The sequence below is a fragment of the Episyrphus balteatus genome, chromosome 3 (genome assembly GCF_945859705.1).
Source record: "Episyrphus balteatus chromosome 3, idEpiBalt1.1, whole genome shotgun sequence".
Lineage (NCBI taxonomy): Eukaryota > Metazoa > Arthropoda > Insecta > Diptera > Syrphidae > Episyrphus > Episyrphus balteatus.
Window position 1 is genome coordinate 6,266,498 of NC_079136.1, and position 17,510 is coordinate 6,284,007.

Here is a 17,510-nt window from a genome sequence, read left to right on the forward strand (position 1 = left end):
TCCATAAAAATATGTGAAGTAACATATGCATGGGAAATTAGCGGTTGTTGCAAATGAGAAAAAGAAGCCAAACTCATTCTAAGAGAACGATTATGTCAACAATGCCACATGTGAGTTTAATGCAGTCTCAGTTTGTGTATTATGTGGTTTTGTGGGGTGTCCGCCATTTTGAAAAACGCATTAGTCTGAATATCTCGAGAACGACTGGTCGAAAAACACTGTTTAATTGAATTCAAATTGTAATACACTAGCCCAAAAAATTAAGGGAACAAAAAAAATCGTCATTTTTTTTTAGTGATTTCCGATAGGCTGTATCTCAGTAAAAAATGATCGCATCATGACAAAATAAAAAGCATGTGGAAGCTCTATTCTTCTAATTTTAGGATTAAATGTTAAAATATTTTCTTTCTAACGGTAAAATAGCTAAACTGTTGGAAATGTTCAAAAACCAACATTTTCCAATTTTTTTTCGTTTTTACTGTTCGCCTAAGAAAGTGGGAAAATTTTTTCTGCTAAAATGATTACTATTTTTAGAAAGGCTATTTATTTGGCTTTAAGATTCATTTTGTTTCAAACTTCTACGATTTTTTTTAGGCTGCAATATCAGTCATCAAACCAAAAACCATACTTTTGACTTTGACTATCAATATCTCAATAACGGATCACTGTACAGAACATTCAAGGACACATTTAATAACTTCATTCAATTGTCTACAAAGAAATTAAGTTTGCTTTGTTAAACAAAATGTTTTCATATTTTTGAGATTAATTTAGAAATGCTATCAAAATAGGCATTTTTACGGTTTTTTAGAAAATTTACCGTTTTTTTTTATTTATATGGGCGATAAGATTAAACTGAGGCTTAATTATTGAAGCCTAATATACCTGTAATTAGTATGCAAAGTTTCAGACTTATTCATCAAGCTGTTTTTTTTGTTGTGAGGGTTTGAACTTTTGAGATGAAATAAAACACCATATTTCTGCAGGTCTAAATGACTTACTTCTTGTAACTTTTTTATGAGCAAAATCAAATTCTTTTGAGTTCATTTGATAATTTTATTGAAAAATATCGTTTAAATTTAAGATAAGCCAAAGAAAAACAAAAAATTTTCAAAATTAGGAAAAGTATCCAAAAATGGTATAAAAAGCTTTTTTTTTCAAAATTTAATTTTTTTTTTAACATTTAATTTTTCCTTGGTTTATCTTAAATTTAAACGATATTTTTCAATAAAATTATCAAATAAACTCAAAAGAATTTGATTTTGCTCATAAAAAAGTTACAAGAAGTAAGTCATTCAATTTCTCCTCAAGGAAATAACCCAAAACTGTTTACTGCCGAAGTAAATCGCTCCAGTAGCTAAGATCGTAGCTCGAGTTCGGTTTTATACCGAATCCTAAACTTGTCCTATAGTACCTACATATATAACACAAGTAAAAAAGAAAACAGAAATATATTTCTTCTTTAAGAAAATTCTAAAAAATGACTTTTGATATTTATGTCCAATATTTTTCTCAAAAAAAATTTTCTTTTTTCAATTTTGAAGCTAAATCACTTAAATGCAAACCACTTCAAACATTATTCAACGACTTAAAAAGATTTAAAACAAAAACAAAAAAAAAAACCTAAGATAAATGATTTTTTCACTTGGAGTGACTTTGAAACTTTTTCTCCTCATATTGCTAAAACCTTCACCTCTGTTGTGCCAAGGTATTTGATTTAAGAGAACAAAGGTTGTTGAAATTGGCATTTGAAACCAAAACATTAAGAAAAGGTCATTTACCATCAATAAAGCCAAAATAATATTTCTTTTCTCAAGTATTTTTGCTTTATTCACCCTCACTTTTATGTTTTTCACCTGAATAGTTCTGAAATTTTTGCATTTCATTCAATTAGGGGTAAGGAGCTTGAAATCGTCTAGCCACAAAAGGTAGCAGTCGACGTTGTCGATGATGGATGAGGGGATGAATTGAATTTTATACCAATTACTGGTATATTGAAAATTGGCATGAAACTTCGTTTGATTTTTAAATAAAATAAACAAAAATAAGAAATAAATATCGAAATTAGCCTTATTTACCTTTAAACATCTGTTGTGTTAAAAAGGTTGTTATTCTTAGGAATTTTCATCCTAACCTCTGTCAATATTTCTGGCTAGTCGTGGTGTTTATTAGGGTAGGATTGTGGTTTAAGAGTTTTAAACATCAAAGTCTGTCTGGTTTGTGGTTTATGGATTGAAACAAAAAAGATTTATTAAACGTGTCAAAGATAACGAAGATGAAAGCAAAAAAAGGTATAAAACTTAAACGACCAAGTCTACATCACGTCCTGTGGTGGTTTTCATTGTTTGATTTAATTTTGTTACACTTTTACTTTTATAGCAATTCTTCTTAAGAAAATAAATTAAATTTTCTTAAATTAAAGGTATAACACCAAGATAATTTATTTGCACTTCAAAAATGATGATTCTTGTGGCACGTGTATGAACTTTTGCAACGAAGTTTAAGATAAGTTCAAAAGTCTGAAGAAGTTCAAGATGCTGCTATAGTAAACATTTGATTACAAAAGAGATAAGTCACGGGAATCAACAACGAAGTGCATTGCATTCTTAATTCTTATCTGCAGAGATGGTATAAATTTAAGCTAAAATATTTAATCTCATGACATTTGGAGGAAAGGTTATTTTTGGACTTTGCCTTTGCTCATTTAATCTTTACATTTCGTCATCAACTATTACCTATGACTACCCACGTGATTTGGCTCCATTTATATATTTATTTATAATGAAAGCTGTATTTAGCAAGGAAACCGATACAGGAAACAGGACACTGGAAGATATGGGAGCAGGGGCTAAAATTAGACATCACATCAACTATAACACTTCCTGTCAAAGTTGTCGGAATCAATATAAATGAAAAAGGAACGTTGGTGAAAAAGTTTTGTTTGGTATAAGAATTAAGAATCCATAAAGTGTACAAACATTTCTTGAGTTAAAGGGTGTTCTTTTTTAAGAAATGATGAAATTCGGAATTATTACACCAATGAAAATTGGTACAAATGTTTCATTTATAACAGAAACCAAGAACCCAAAAAGTCTATACAAATATTTTAGGTTAAAGGGTGCTTTTTTTTGGGAAATAGCGAAAATCCGCGATAAGTCCGATAAAATCAATGGTATAAAAGGTACCCTTAAGAAATTTATTAAATATATGTTCTCTTTACCATAGGAATTACGAATAAAAGAAATCTATAAATTTTTTTCATGTTGTGAAAGGGTGTTTTTTTTTAGGTATATTAGAAAAAGTGTTTAATACTAGAGTAATTTTAATGGTACCCTATTGAAATTCAGCAAGTATGTTACTTTTAAGATAAGAAACAAGAATCTAAAGTGTCTATAAAAATATCATGGTTAAGAGGGTGTTTTTTTGAGAGAAAACAAAAATAATAAAACCCTTATGAAATTTGGTAAAAATATTGAATTTGAGATAGAAAGCAAGAACAAAGAGTTTTCATAAAAAAAATTTAAGTGAAAGGGTGTTTTTTTCGAAGAGACAGTAAAATCTGTAACTGGTCCCAAAAAGCTAATAATTCATTTTATTTTTGGTTTTGATGACAAATTAAACGTTTATACTTAAGTTCTTAGACGTTTAACACGAAAAAAATACCTTGAAAACATGTGTCATATGATGATATTCGACAAACAATTTTTTTCAGTAGGTATATTTTTGGCCTTCACCCCCTCCCTCTTGTCCGCGAAAAAACACCCTTCCACCCAACTTTTTTTGTACTTGGTTCTTATCCCTAAGTTTCTTGATTTTATGTACTATTTTACCTGTACTAGGTAGACAATTGAATTTCGCGTCTTTCATGTTAAGAACACTTTTTCGATATTCTGAATATTAAAAAAGTTGCAACCCAAAAAAGTAAAAAAATCTTTTCTTGGACGTTTTTTGTTTAAAAAATTTTGATAAAAAGTGCTCAAAACTTAAAAAAAATTTCTTTTTTTTTTTACTTTTTTGGCTTGTAACTTTTTTAATATTCAGAATTCCGAAAAATTTATTTAATAAAATTAAAATCCAAGATAAGGTGAATTTCAGAAGTGCGAAAAATAAGGGTTATGACATTCAACCAATAAGAAAAAAAAATTGGTACAAACTGCTGGGTAAAATTATAAATGCACTGGACTGCAATTTTAAAATAAGTTAAAATAATTTTATTTAAACACAAAAATAAACCAAATCAAAACTATCGTGATATAAAAAAATAGAAAAAGTATAAATACAGTTAGATTTTCCATCAACTTAGCCATCAATATCGACTGTGACTTTACAATTAGCTAACTGCACCCACAAACATGCTGCAAAGTTTCAAGTCATACGAGCCTTTGTTTAAAACGTTTGTTTTGAACACAATCAAAAGGTCACGAAAGGCCAATCAAATGTACTACTGATGTTTGACTTTTTTTTAACTTTTTAAGCCTTAAATGAATTTGGGCTCAAAATAAGTAGGTATACAATGTCATTTCTTTTATTAAAATGCATTTTTAGAAAAAAGAATTTGAAAAATTGTTTTTGTTTTAAAATTTTACTTTTTTTTTATAAAACCGGTATTACATTTCTAAGCAATTATAAATAAACACCCAAATAAAAAAAAAATGGTAAAATTTCCATAAAATGTAAAAGTTTTTTATAGCATAAATAAAATAAAAATGTACATTCTATTTTATTATTTATTTTATAAGAAATGTAAAAAAGTATTAAAAATTGTATTAAAAATATCAAAAACACTCTTTTAAATGGTTTTAATCTACAAACTGAAAATTCAATTTAATTTCTTTCTTTCTTAAAATTCAAAAATAAAAATAAAATTTTAAATAGTTATTTGAAATATAAAAAAAGTTTTGAAAAAAATTTATCAACCCATTTTCAAAAAATTGTGTTTTCAAAAAAAAAAAAAAATTTTAATATTTTTTTAAAAATCCAAAAACGAATTTTTTGATTGGGTCCTCGAAGATAAACGTTTTATAACTAGCTCAAAAAGAAAGCTGTGGTTATTATCAAGAGTTCTTTTATGTCCTAATTTTCTTAAATTAAATAAACTTTGCCACATCAGAACTCATATTTTTATGTAATTTAATTTTCAAAAATATATTCGGCGTTTTTTATAAAGTTTTAAATTACGAAACAATAACATAATATTTCAATTCGAGAATTTAATAAGATCGTAAAGTTAAGCCAGGTTGAGATTCCCTAAATATAGATCTGGTAGAATACCATAATGTTACTTAAAATAAGCGTTTGACAGGTACAGAAACACCAACAATACTGGACGTTACCATCACCATATTGATGCCCATGCCAACCAGTACCATATCCCTATGCCTAAATCCGCACATAAACTATTCCTTACCTGTATCGTTACCCCAAACTACAAAGCCATCAAAAAGAGAAATCCTCTTAGTTGTTAATTTTTTGATTAATTTTCTAAGGTAAATAACATTTTAATTTTAACAACAAGGTAGGCAGGTTCTAATTTTTTTTTTTTTTTACATAATCCCTGCCTTTTTTATAATGAAACGGTCCCTTCATTAATCAAATTCAATTTTATTATCCCTATGGTTTTTTTTTCCTTTCCTCTCTTTTTATTGAGGTTTTGGTTAACTAACTTAATTGAGTTGTATAGTTTGACCCAAAGTTGGTTTAAAGTTTTTTTTTTTTATACCATCAACCTTTATAATCAAATTTTGGCAAAAAAAAAAGAATGTTCTATTTTAAGGTAATCATCAGCTGCTATAGAAGATTTTTTTAAGCCAAAAAAGATGATAATTTTTGCATTTGCTTCGACAAAAAACGACAAAAAAAGAAAGGAATAAAATTATAATTTTGAAGGCAATATTGCCAATTAAGATCGAACGTGCTTTATTTTCTAAATAAAAACACACTCAAATGCAAATAGAGGTACCGCTCAAGGGTGACTTTGAGAAGAATAAGTTTTATACTTTTTTTTTTTATTTTGTTCTTTAACAAAAAGCTCGTAGGCATATTCTTGTAATAGGGTTTTTATTTGTACCGACCAAAAAAAAAGGCATAGTTTTGTTTTGTCAGCAATGAAAGTTATTGGGTCTTTTTTTTGCTTTTTTTCTTACCACCCACTTAAATATTGAGTTGATTTATTATAAGCCCAAAAGGTTAAATGAAATAGGAGTGTAAGTTAAGTACTCGTAACAACAACACTAAACGATGAACCTTTTTTTTCAAATTGGAAATACACAATTTTTTGTTTATTGCTTAATATATTTTTTTCTCGAAGAAAAAGATTTATCTTGGAAACATTTTTCTACAATGGAAAGTAGAATTTTCAATTATTAGTGTGATGAATAAATCCCTTGACTACATCACTTTCAAAAAGTTGATCCTTTTTCCAATAATGTAGTCGAAATTCAAGAGTTAAGGCAAATTATATGCGTGGGTTAAATCAAGGCCAAGAGTACCAAGGTGTTGGGATTATAAATGGATACTGGCTGATACACACAATAACACATTGTAATTCTGAAAGGATTTGAATTTAAGTAAAATATTTTCTCTTCCAAGAAGGGAATTGAGATGTCTAACATCTTAATGTTTGGTTTATCGTGATGCAAAAAGGCAAGTTGAAGAGAGTAATTTTAAGAATTATTTCGGATAATAGCAGGGTAATTGACCTAAAAATTAATTCATTGCTATATTCGCAGCAACCCTCTGTAGGCACACCTCTTTTTTGCGAATTTGGTTTATACTTTTTCATGGCGCTAGAACTTTTTTCGGTCTTACTATTTTATGGAGAAATATATATGAAATTGATGTAGAATTTTCCGAGGAATTCGAATACTGCATTCACAATTCCAAAAAAATGTATTTTCACCCTTATAAAGACACTTTTCTGTGACCACTTTTCATTTTTGTCCTGCCAAATTCGCACCCGTGTGCCGATAGAGGGTTAAAGGCCAAACTGGCAATAATTGCTATGAAGAGGATATTTATAATTGAATAACAGTAGATGAATAGTGTCAATGGATGCTGATTTAAAATGGTTGAATACAAAATACAAATATTGAGATTATGAAAAATATTTGAAAATTTTTATTTTTTAATTAAATTTTTTACAAAAAAAAAATATTTAAATTTTTTTTAAAGATATTACAATTACAACTATGTCATACTTTGATTGGAGAACAAAGTCTTAAAAAAAAAGCTTTTTTTTTATACATTTCTTTTATTTAAATTACAATTAAAATTATTTTTTTACCAATTTTTAAATACAAAACTTTAAAATTAAATTAAAATTAAGTTTTTACTATAAAAACAAATAGGTGCAAAATTTTATGAATATTAATTTTTCCTCTAAACTTTGCTTTTTTATTTCCTATCAAATTTTCTTTCAACAAAAAGTCCCTCACTAAAAATATTTCTTCTTGAAGCTAAAAAAAATAAAGGTGTAAGCTATAAGTGGTGTGAACATACGCCTTCATGAGAACTTTTAATTAAATTTCATGAAATTTAATAAAATTCTCTAATCCATTTTCGACACAAAAATTAAATTTATTTTATTTTTTATTCCTTTTTAATACAAATTTCAAGAAATGAAAAATATAGAAATAGAATGTATGTATTTAATGTTTCTAGAAATAAATTATTTCCTCGAAATTACAGATTACTCTTCAACAAATTTAACCACAAAAATTTACCGCAGCTTTACAAGAAAAAAAAAAAAAACAAAACAAATGTGCCTAAACATAATTTGGAAAAAAAACAAAAATAAATTTGATTTTTATGTAAATGCCTACATAATTCCAGCTTCCACCTAATTCCATGCCCATAAATATGTCTTCTTTTTATTATTTATGAATGAATTACTCAAATAAAGTGTAGGTAAGGATAGGTGAATGTTTCATAATCACAACTCATCTGTAATGCTTTTGTTTTTAATGAGTTAATGTCCTTAGAACACATTTTCTTTGTTTCGAGCAGAACAGACACTAGACTCTTAAATTACCTTCTTCGACACAATGATACTACAAGTTTCATCATCGTTTCATTCTGAAGCATCTTTATACTAATGGCATACATTTATACCATTTATGTCTGTCTTCTAAGCACATCATTTTGTTACGTTTCGAAATTGTGAAGAAGGGAGATGAAATTATTGGGATCACTATTGAAACAAAAATCGTCTTACAGGTAATTCCATAAGGATTTTCTCAAATAAGCAAAATACAAAAAAAAAAACATTTGACAAAAAAAAATATAAACTCTCAGCAAAGTTCTTAAGTAGGCTTATTGATAAGGTCTCTCCTTATACAAAATGGACCAACTTTCCATCTTAATTTAAATTGAGAAAACAAATTTGAATTTACTCTCTCGGAGGAAAGTAAAGTAATTTTAGAAAGATAATGGCATATCATTTTTTAAATGGTCCAAAAAGAGGACAACTTTTGTAGTAAATTGATAGCAGAAAAATTCTTTTTGGTGAGTGTATTGTCACTTTTAAATCGGAGACTGTCCAGTTAAGGATGAAAAAAAAAGGATCTTGACCTTTTTATTTTCCCCTAAGCCTAATTGTAAACAAAAACCAAAACTTTTTTTTTTTTTTTGCGAAGGGAGGTAGAGGTTTTTATTAAATGGCCTCTTTTAGTGAAATAATCATTCCATGGAGAAATTTTATTAGAAACCATCGTGGATCGAGAGGACTAATTTAATTTATTAGTACTTCCGATTAGTAATAATTTCTCTCTAACTGCGGCAATCTTTCACTTGGGTTTGTATCCCTTCGAGGCATTATTAATAGACGAGACGAAAACGACGACGCCAAAACCGAGTTAAGCTATTCGCCTAAATCAATCCAAATTAATAGTCCTGGAAGTTATGTTGAATTTTTGGCGTAACGTTTTTTGTATAAATTCCATATAAAAAATATTCTTAAAATTTATGATCTATAATTTTGCTGGGCATGAAGATTTATTTAAATGCTTTTTAGATAAAATTCTTTCTTTTCACTGGATCATTTTATCTAACGTATGTATAAGTAAAAAATTGTGTTTTGAAAAGCTCGTAGTTAAGTTAAGAAACTGGCTAATCTGACTGAATTCTACTAAACCTTCTCAGTTCTTTAAATTACTCAAGTGCTCAAGACCAAAGAATGGAAAAATCCAAGGAAGTTATTACAGTCTTAGTCCCAGTTTATTCACTCTCCGTTAAATTTAAAGTTAAATGGGAAATTTTAAAATTTGTATGCGAGTTGACAGATTTTTAATTTTTAATGGAGACTTTAAATATAATGAAGAGTGAATAAATTGGACCTTAGTTTAATAAAACAAAAAATTTCCAAAACAAAGTTAGTATGCTATTTGAAGAAATTATTATTCAACTCATAAAAGAAGAATTACAAATAAAATTTCTATCTGTTTCAAAAATTTGACTTTTCAAAAAACAAAATTTGAATTTTGTATTAAAAATCCAAATTGAGTGTTAAAATTATTTATAGACATTTAAAAATTAAGGCTATTTTCCTGATTCCCATATGAAAAAGAAAACATTTTTAATCAGGTTTGTAAGGGTAACATTTATACTATTGATTTTATAGGACTCATTCTTTATAATATAACACCCTTTCACCTTAAATATTTGTATAGGCTGTTAAGATACTCGATTTCTGTTGTAAATGATACCAGTTTTCATTGGTGTATCATTTTTGTACTAATTTTTTCATTACCATAGTACTAATTTAAAATTTTATCTTTTCTTAAAAATAAAACACCCTTTCACTCAAGAAAATGTTTTCGATTCCATAGATTTTTTGTTCTTATAACAAAAGAAACTTTTTTTTGTTGAAAAAAATAAACAAAATCTATGTCAGTTGTTATTAAACTTTTGTCACACATAATTCAGCTCTTACAAAAACACCCTTTAACCAAAAAGGTTTTCAATTTGTGGATCTTTTGTCAGTGTTTCATCTTAAACATTCTTTCTAAATTTTATCAGTCTTCTATTTTTTTGTGGTTCGCTTTTTTGTTTCTTGGCCAGAATCATTATCTCTTCATTCTCTAAGGTTCTCCCATTTCTTGTTGTTTTGATTCCACGGTTTCACCGGAACGGAATGCACATTTTTTTGGACATTATTTGATCAGCATTTTGCCATAGAAAATGTCTTATCAATTTAATTTAAGTTGAAATTTAAAAGGTCACTGGGGTGTATGAGTAACATTTTTACTTCATGCAAACAATTTTAATTTTTCTTTTAAAAAAAAATCTAGCGAGTAATTGCAAAGACATTTCGCAGACTATCATTTACTTATAAATTGCTTACCATCGACACACAAAACCAATATCCCATGAAGTCAAAATTGTTCCAAATAAATCTCCTAAGGAATCGAAATGGTTTTGCGAGATAAAAATGAATTTACATCCAAAAAAAGCATTTTTCCACATTATTGATCTTCGTTTAGCTTGAAATAAAATTAAACACCAAATTTCTAACCATAATGTCGCATAGTCATCATCATCATCATCGTCATCGCCAAAATGCCGCCAACAATAAAGTATATCACATCAAAGCCTTTGTTATTTACTCCTCCAAGGCTCTTCATCAAGGATGGTTTTTTTTGCAAAAAGGCTATACAACAGTACTTAAACTCTAAATGGAACCATCGTGTTCCTTCACGTATCCTTAATGTTTTGAAATCAGGAATACAACCAAACTATAATATCAAAAACCATAATCGAGTGCAAAGTGGCGGAATGTCACATTTGTAAGCATACGAACATATTTCTCTCATAAATATCCTTAAAAAAAAGAAACACAGCCAAAGCCTTAAGGCATAAATGTTGTGTATAAAAATATGTACTATTAAGTATTGTAATAAAGAACTTAACACGACAAAGAGGGAGGTCTGAGTAGAGGACCAAAATAATAAAAATGGAATGTGTAATAAAAGTTGACACGATTTGAACTAAGATACCACCACCGCAAAGAATAATAAATAAAAAAAAAGGCCCTTAAATATAAGCTCTCTTCACAGTCTTTGGGGACTGAGGAAGCAAATTCAGCTAATCTTCGTTTATTTATTAACACAGAAGAATCTTGTGGAACCAGTGATAGTTAATAGCCGAAATTCATGGTCCATTAAAGACACCAAAAAATGCTTATTGCACATTGGCAATTAAATAAAAGTTAATGTGGAAAGTTTTTAGGATGAGATAAGAGTGTCATGAAAGGCGTGAAGTTGTTTAGGTTTTATTAATGATAAGTCACCTTGGACAACTTATAAGATGTGTAGTGCGGTTTTGATAAATGTGGGCTGGCGTTTTTTGTGTTGAATCGTCTCTATAATTCTTTTTTAAGAGTACATACAAACATAAATACGTTCCAAGCCTTTCAGAAAATTAATTTTCAAAATCAAAATTTTGAAAAAAATGTGAACAAAAATTTCGAACTATTTTTTTTATAAAATTGGTTGTTATTAAATACAAAATTTATCTTAACAAAACAGAAACCTAGATCCAAAAATGTCACGTCGTTTTCGATAAATTAAAAAAAAAAAAAAAAAAAAAAACTACGTTTTTAAAAAAGCCATATTATGTATCTTTTTTTTGAATATTATTTTTTTTTTTTTCAAAAAACTAGTTCATTAAACAGCTTTATTTAAAAACATAATAAAAGACAAAGTTTTTGGCTTAGCAATATGATAGAGCGCGTTATTTTTGGTGTAACCGTTGATTTTTAATAATTTTTTTCCAAACTAAGTCAATTTTTTTAGCTTTGTTATTCATAGCTCAGGTTTTTCATGTCTTCGGTTTTTCATAACTTCGGTTTTTCATAACTTTCCGTTACTATTTCGGTTAAATATCTTCGTTTATATTAAAAATATAGTTTTTAAAACTACTTTTTTGCTACTTTATTCGCAATTATGATTTATTCCACTGTTGTTAGGCTGAAAGAAAGAAAATGCGAATAAAAACAAGTTCTATCCCATTATATTTGTGGACCAAAACAGCCTAACAACAGTGGAATATTTACACTAAAAAATTAGTCAAATTTGAATCAATGCAACGTTGCCTTTTCATCCCTCACTAATAATAAGCTTGCAATCTTTACTCAAAAATAGTCTAATAAAACAAATTAACTGGAAAACACTTTTGTTGAATTTTTGAAAATATTCCTTATTCAACGTAATAGTGCACTTTGAGCACAAGCCAGTGTTCGGTCGGCCCAAGCTTTTAATTTTTTTTTCACTGAACTAGACGAAGTTTGCTCAACCTCCGTACCAAAAAGCATCATGGAATAAATCATTTCATCGACAAATTGTACATTAAGAGGTAGTTTTTGAGTATTTGCTAAATTAATGGTCAACCAAGGGCTTTTAGTATAGCATTTATAAATTGACTTTCAATATGACATCAATCTATTTCTGGTTATATCTGTTGGACTAAAATTAATGCCTTTAAAGTGCAAAACTTCTAGTATTTCCAAAGAAATGTTAATTACTATATAAAGAATTTATATAAAATTACAAAGGTAATTACTATTAAGAGAAAAAGTCCACAAAAACTATTCCCGTCAAACCAAAAAAAAAAGGTTAAAAACCTTAATTTTATTAAATTTATGCACAGACTCATATCCCATTTATTCATTGTTACATTAAAAAAAAAATCCAGTAAAAGATTTTTTAATAAAATTACAAATGAACTAAAGAGCTTCACAAACAGTAACTAATAAATTCAATTATGTATCATACGAGTATTTCCCACAGGGGAAAATATTCTACCCATCATCATTTGTATCTAAACAAATATTTAGACTTGATTTTCTTTTTTTTTCAATCAATTTATTTTCGAGTCTAATTAAATTGCGTCCATGGAAAATATGTGATTTTAAGCAAAATAAAATGCACGACTGGGGCCGCACGTACTTGCTCTTATGATAAAAGTAGCTTTTATGTCAAAGATTTAAAAAAAAAATATATTGAATTAGTTAAAATTTGATTTTTTTAAGGAATTTCATAAGAAATGAAAAAATACGAAATTATTTTTTTTTAGTTTTTCTTACGCCATATTTTTGTTACTCGTGTTTTTTTTGACAAAAACAAAAAACGCAATTAGCTACATATATTAAAATCACTTAAAGCATTATGTATATCAAATTTAGTCTAGAAAATTGTAATAACTCATTAACGGTGTACGGGAAGAGCCGACATCAAAGATTAAAAAAAATGTAAAGTCATATTTCCATTATCCGTATTTTTTGAGAAAAACTAAAAATGCAGTTACGTTAGATTTACGTATAACATTACTTGTGTAAAATTTAATCGAAATCGTTAGAGTCATTTACGAGAAAATTGCAGTAACTCCATTAAGATGTACGGGAAGAGCCGACATCTGCGATTTAAAAAAGAGTTAATGTCATATTTTCACTATCCGCATTTTTTGAGAAAAACTAAAAACGCAGTTATGTTAAAACTGCAAACAGCATTACGTATGTTAAATTTAATCAAAATCGTTAGAGCCGTTTTCGAGAAAGTTGCAATAACTCCAAAACTTTGTATGGGAGGTATACGTTTAAAGCGAGATATTAAAAAACAAAAAAAACCAACCTTTGAAATTACAAAAAAATCATCTGTACCAAATTTCAAGAAAATCCCTCAACCCGTTTAGGCTGCAGCTTCATGTACAGCTTTTTGTGACGACGCACCGACGCACCGACGCACCGACGCACCGACGCACCGACGCACAGACCGACGGACGTCATGACGAAAACCACTTTTTCGGACTTCTCCATCATCGTAATGTTAGTTTTGATTAAAACCTCGAATTTTTTTTTTTACACGAAACCAATACTTGCCCTATTGAGCAAGTAAAAAATTATTGATGCGTAAGAAATTAATTCAATTCAAGAGAGTTGATCTCTGGTGGATGTGTTAAATAAATTCCTTCTCGTCAAGTTATAAGCTCAAATAGCCAAACGCATTCCATTGAATAAATTATTTTTGTTGGCATTTGGAACACGTAGTCAGAATCCAAAAAAAAACAAAAATATCAATGAACACAAATGGGATTTTTTTTTTCAATTACAATAATACTAAACGGTTCACATATGAAATCAATTTATTTTACTGACAGAATTAATCATGATATATAAAGGAATATTTATTAGCTGAATATGAAATAGAAAAAAAAACCATTGGAATAAGTTTGGTTTTAATTAATTTTGATAATTTCTATGAAAATCAGACAAAAATAATTTGTTTATTCTCAAATATGCTACAAAAACTAACCCTGAACTTAATTTAATATGAAATAATTTTAAAACTAAAATACTTAAAGTACCCCCACGATCTTATTCAGCTAAAAGATTAAAATTGTGTACAAAGATTCAGCCTTTAACTGTCTTAAATTATATTTAAAAAAACATGTACAAGTAAACATTTTATTTTGTTTATTATGACATTAAAATTGTCGAAGTAAGTTCCCTCAAAAACAACCTAATCCATAACCCCTTCCAATTTGTTCATATTTTTCCCCCATTTTAACATAAAAATATCAAAACTGTCTTCAAGATAACTCTGAAAAATTAGCCGCCTATAAATCAAACCAAAATCCAATTGAAGACACAAACACACACAAAAATAAGAAAACACTCCAATTCAATCCTGTTAAGAGAGGACCAAAATAAGTTAAATAATAATAACCTAGTCCTTGTTTGGCTTTTTCCATAACCGTCTTTAATATTAAATAACAAATCGCGTAATGGCACATGAAAATAAAAGTGGTGGTAGAGGTATGGTTGTTGTATGAAAACATTTACATTGGCAATATTTTATTTAATAAACGGATATCCGGGATTTAATTTAATTCAAACCAGAAGCAAAGGACTTTCGTTCTGTTATCTCATTTCACCATCCTGAAAAAATACTGTCTCTGTAAGGTATTTGTGGAATGTATGTATTTTCTGAGCATAAATTGGTTTAAAACACCACACAATAATAATTCCCTTAAAAAGAATCATTTTAATGTTTAATGACTTGAATGTACTTTTATGCTTATTTTCACAAAGAAATATATATAAAAATCGATATTTTCAAAGAGAAGTTAATGGTATTTACAAAAGCTCTACTTTAAAGCATTAAGGAAGTTTTTTTAAGAGAAACAAATAAATCGGTTTAAATACATTTTTAAAGGCACTTAACATAAATATGATAATCAACTTTAAGTCTATTAGAGGCATTTGAATTTTTATTGTACGCCAAGCTATTGTCTGACTACGGTGCTGGTGGTGACATCAAATAAGTTTTTGGAATGGGAAAGAAATAAAATTTACACATGTGACAGATTCATGCAGGTAAATAAAGTCGATAGTTTGAGTAGATACCATTAAAAGCATTTTGTACTTTTTGGCATACTCATTAGCACGAAATTTGTATTTTAATGGCAATCGAATAAAAAATCACCTTGGACACCATGTAGCTTAAATGCAAATTCTGTTACAGTGCTGGTTCAACTTTTCTTATTGATCCATAAAGCACAAAATAGCAGTAAGATAATGCCATCATTAACATTAACATTAACATTAACATTAACATTAACATTAACATTAACATTAACATTAACATTAACATTAACATTAACATTAACATTAACATTAACATTAACATTAACATTAACATTAACATTAACATTAACATTAACATTAACATTAACATTAACATTAACATTAACATTAACATTAACATTAACATTAACATTAACATTAACATTAACATTAACATTAACATTAACATTAACATTAACATTAACATTAACATTAACATTAACATTAACATTAACATTAACATTAACATTAACATTAACATTAACATTAACATTAACATTAACATTAACATTAACATTAACATTAACATTAACATTAACATTAACATTAACATTAACATTAACATTAACATTAACATTAACATTAACATTAACATTAACATTAACATTAACATTAACATTAACATTAACATTAACATTAACATTAACATTAACATTAACATTAACATTAACATTAACATTAACATTAACATTAACATTAACATTAACATTAACATTAACATTAACATTAACATTAACATTAACATTAACATTAACATTAACATTAACATTAACATTAACATTAACATTAACATTAACATTAACATTAACATTAACATTAACATTAACATTAACATTAACATTAACATTAACATTAACATTAACATTAACATTAACATTAACATTAACATTAACATTAACATTAACATTAACATTAACATTAACATTAACATTAACATTAACATTAACATTAACATTAACATTAACATTAACATTAACATTAACATTAACATTAACATTAACATTAACATTAACATTAACATTAACATTAACATTAACATTAACATTAACATTAACATTAACATTAACATTAACATTAACATTAACATTAACATTAACATTAACATTAACATTAACATTAACATTAACATTAACATTAACATTAACATTAACATTAACATTAACATTAACATTAACATTAACATTAACATTAACATTAACATTAACATTAACATTAACATTAACATTAACATTAACATTAACATTAACATTAACATTAACATTAACATTAACATTAACATTAACATTAACATTGATAACAATAAAACATTATTAGAAATTAATCCTGCCATTCCAGACTTCATTATAAGTTCTGTTCGTAAAATTAATTAAATGAATATATTCTTCTCATTCGAAACAAAAAGTCAAAAAAAAAACTTTGAAGAAATCTATACCAACTCATACCCAAAATTAATTAAAAAAATACGTTTGATTGAGTTTACTTACTCAGCAGTGTATCTATCTATATCTTCCGCTACAAAGTAAAAAAAGGTAAAGTTCAAAGAACACAACATTAAAATACCATAATACCTACATTTATCTTGTTACATTAAAAGCAACAACGACGACAATACAACAACAACTACACAAAAAAAAAAAAGAACAAAGTCATTAAGTTTTTTTTATTGTATTTTGTTAAAAGTATTATAATTGATGGAGGTAAACAGAATAATTAAAATTGTCTTGTGGTTGTTTAGGACCTTACCTAGCGACGACCTTAAGTTTGCGCGTTTTTCCCCCTATAAAATGTGCAAAATGTAATTTAAAACATTAAAATAAAAGTTCCGGAATTTGTATAAGACAGAGAGTAGGTACGGCAGAAGAAAGAATCATTAAAAACTTTTGTAACATATTTCTTATTGATATTAAAATATGAAGAGCCTCAAACTTCTTAATTTTTTCTTTGCTTTTTTTTTCTTTTCTTTTATTTCTCGGAAAAAAATTCAAAGTTTTTCTTTGAGTTATTTATCTTGAATGAAAAAAGTTTAATTTTGATGTACCTTCTATAATGTAGCCTTAGGCTTAACGCACATGAATTGAATGTTTGCAAAAAAAAGTTTTCAACGGGTTGCAGT

The 17,510-nt window shown here is 27.3% G+C and overlaps 1 protein-coding gene across 1 annotated transcript in view; it reads right to left on the minus strand.

Annotated features, from left to right (window-relative positions):
- Nucleotides 1-17,510, minus strand: part of LOC129914006 (pyrokinin-1 receptor) — a 219,961-nt gene that overhangs the window by 120,445 nt on the left and 82,006 nt on the right. The gene's annotated exons all lie outside the window — the stretch shown is intronic.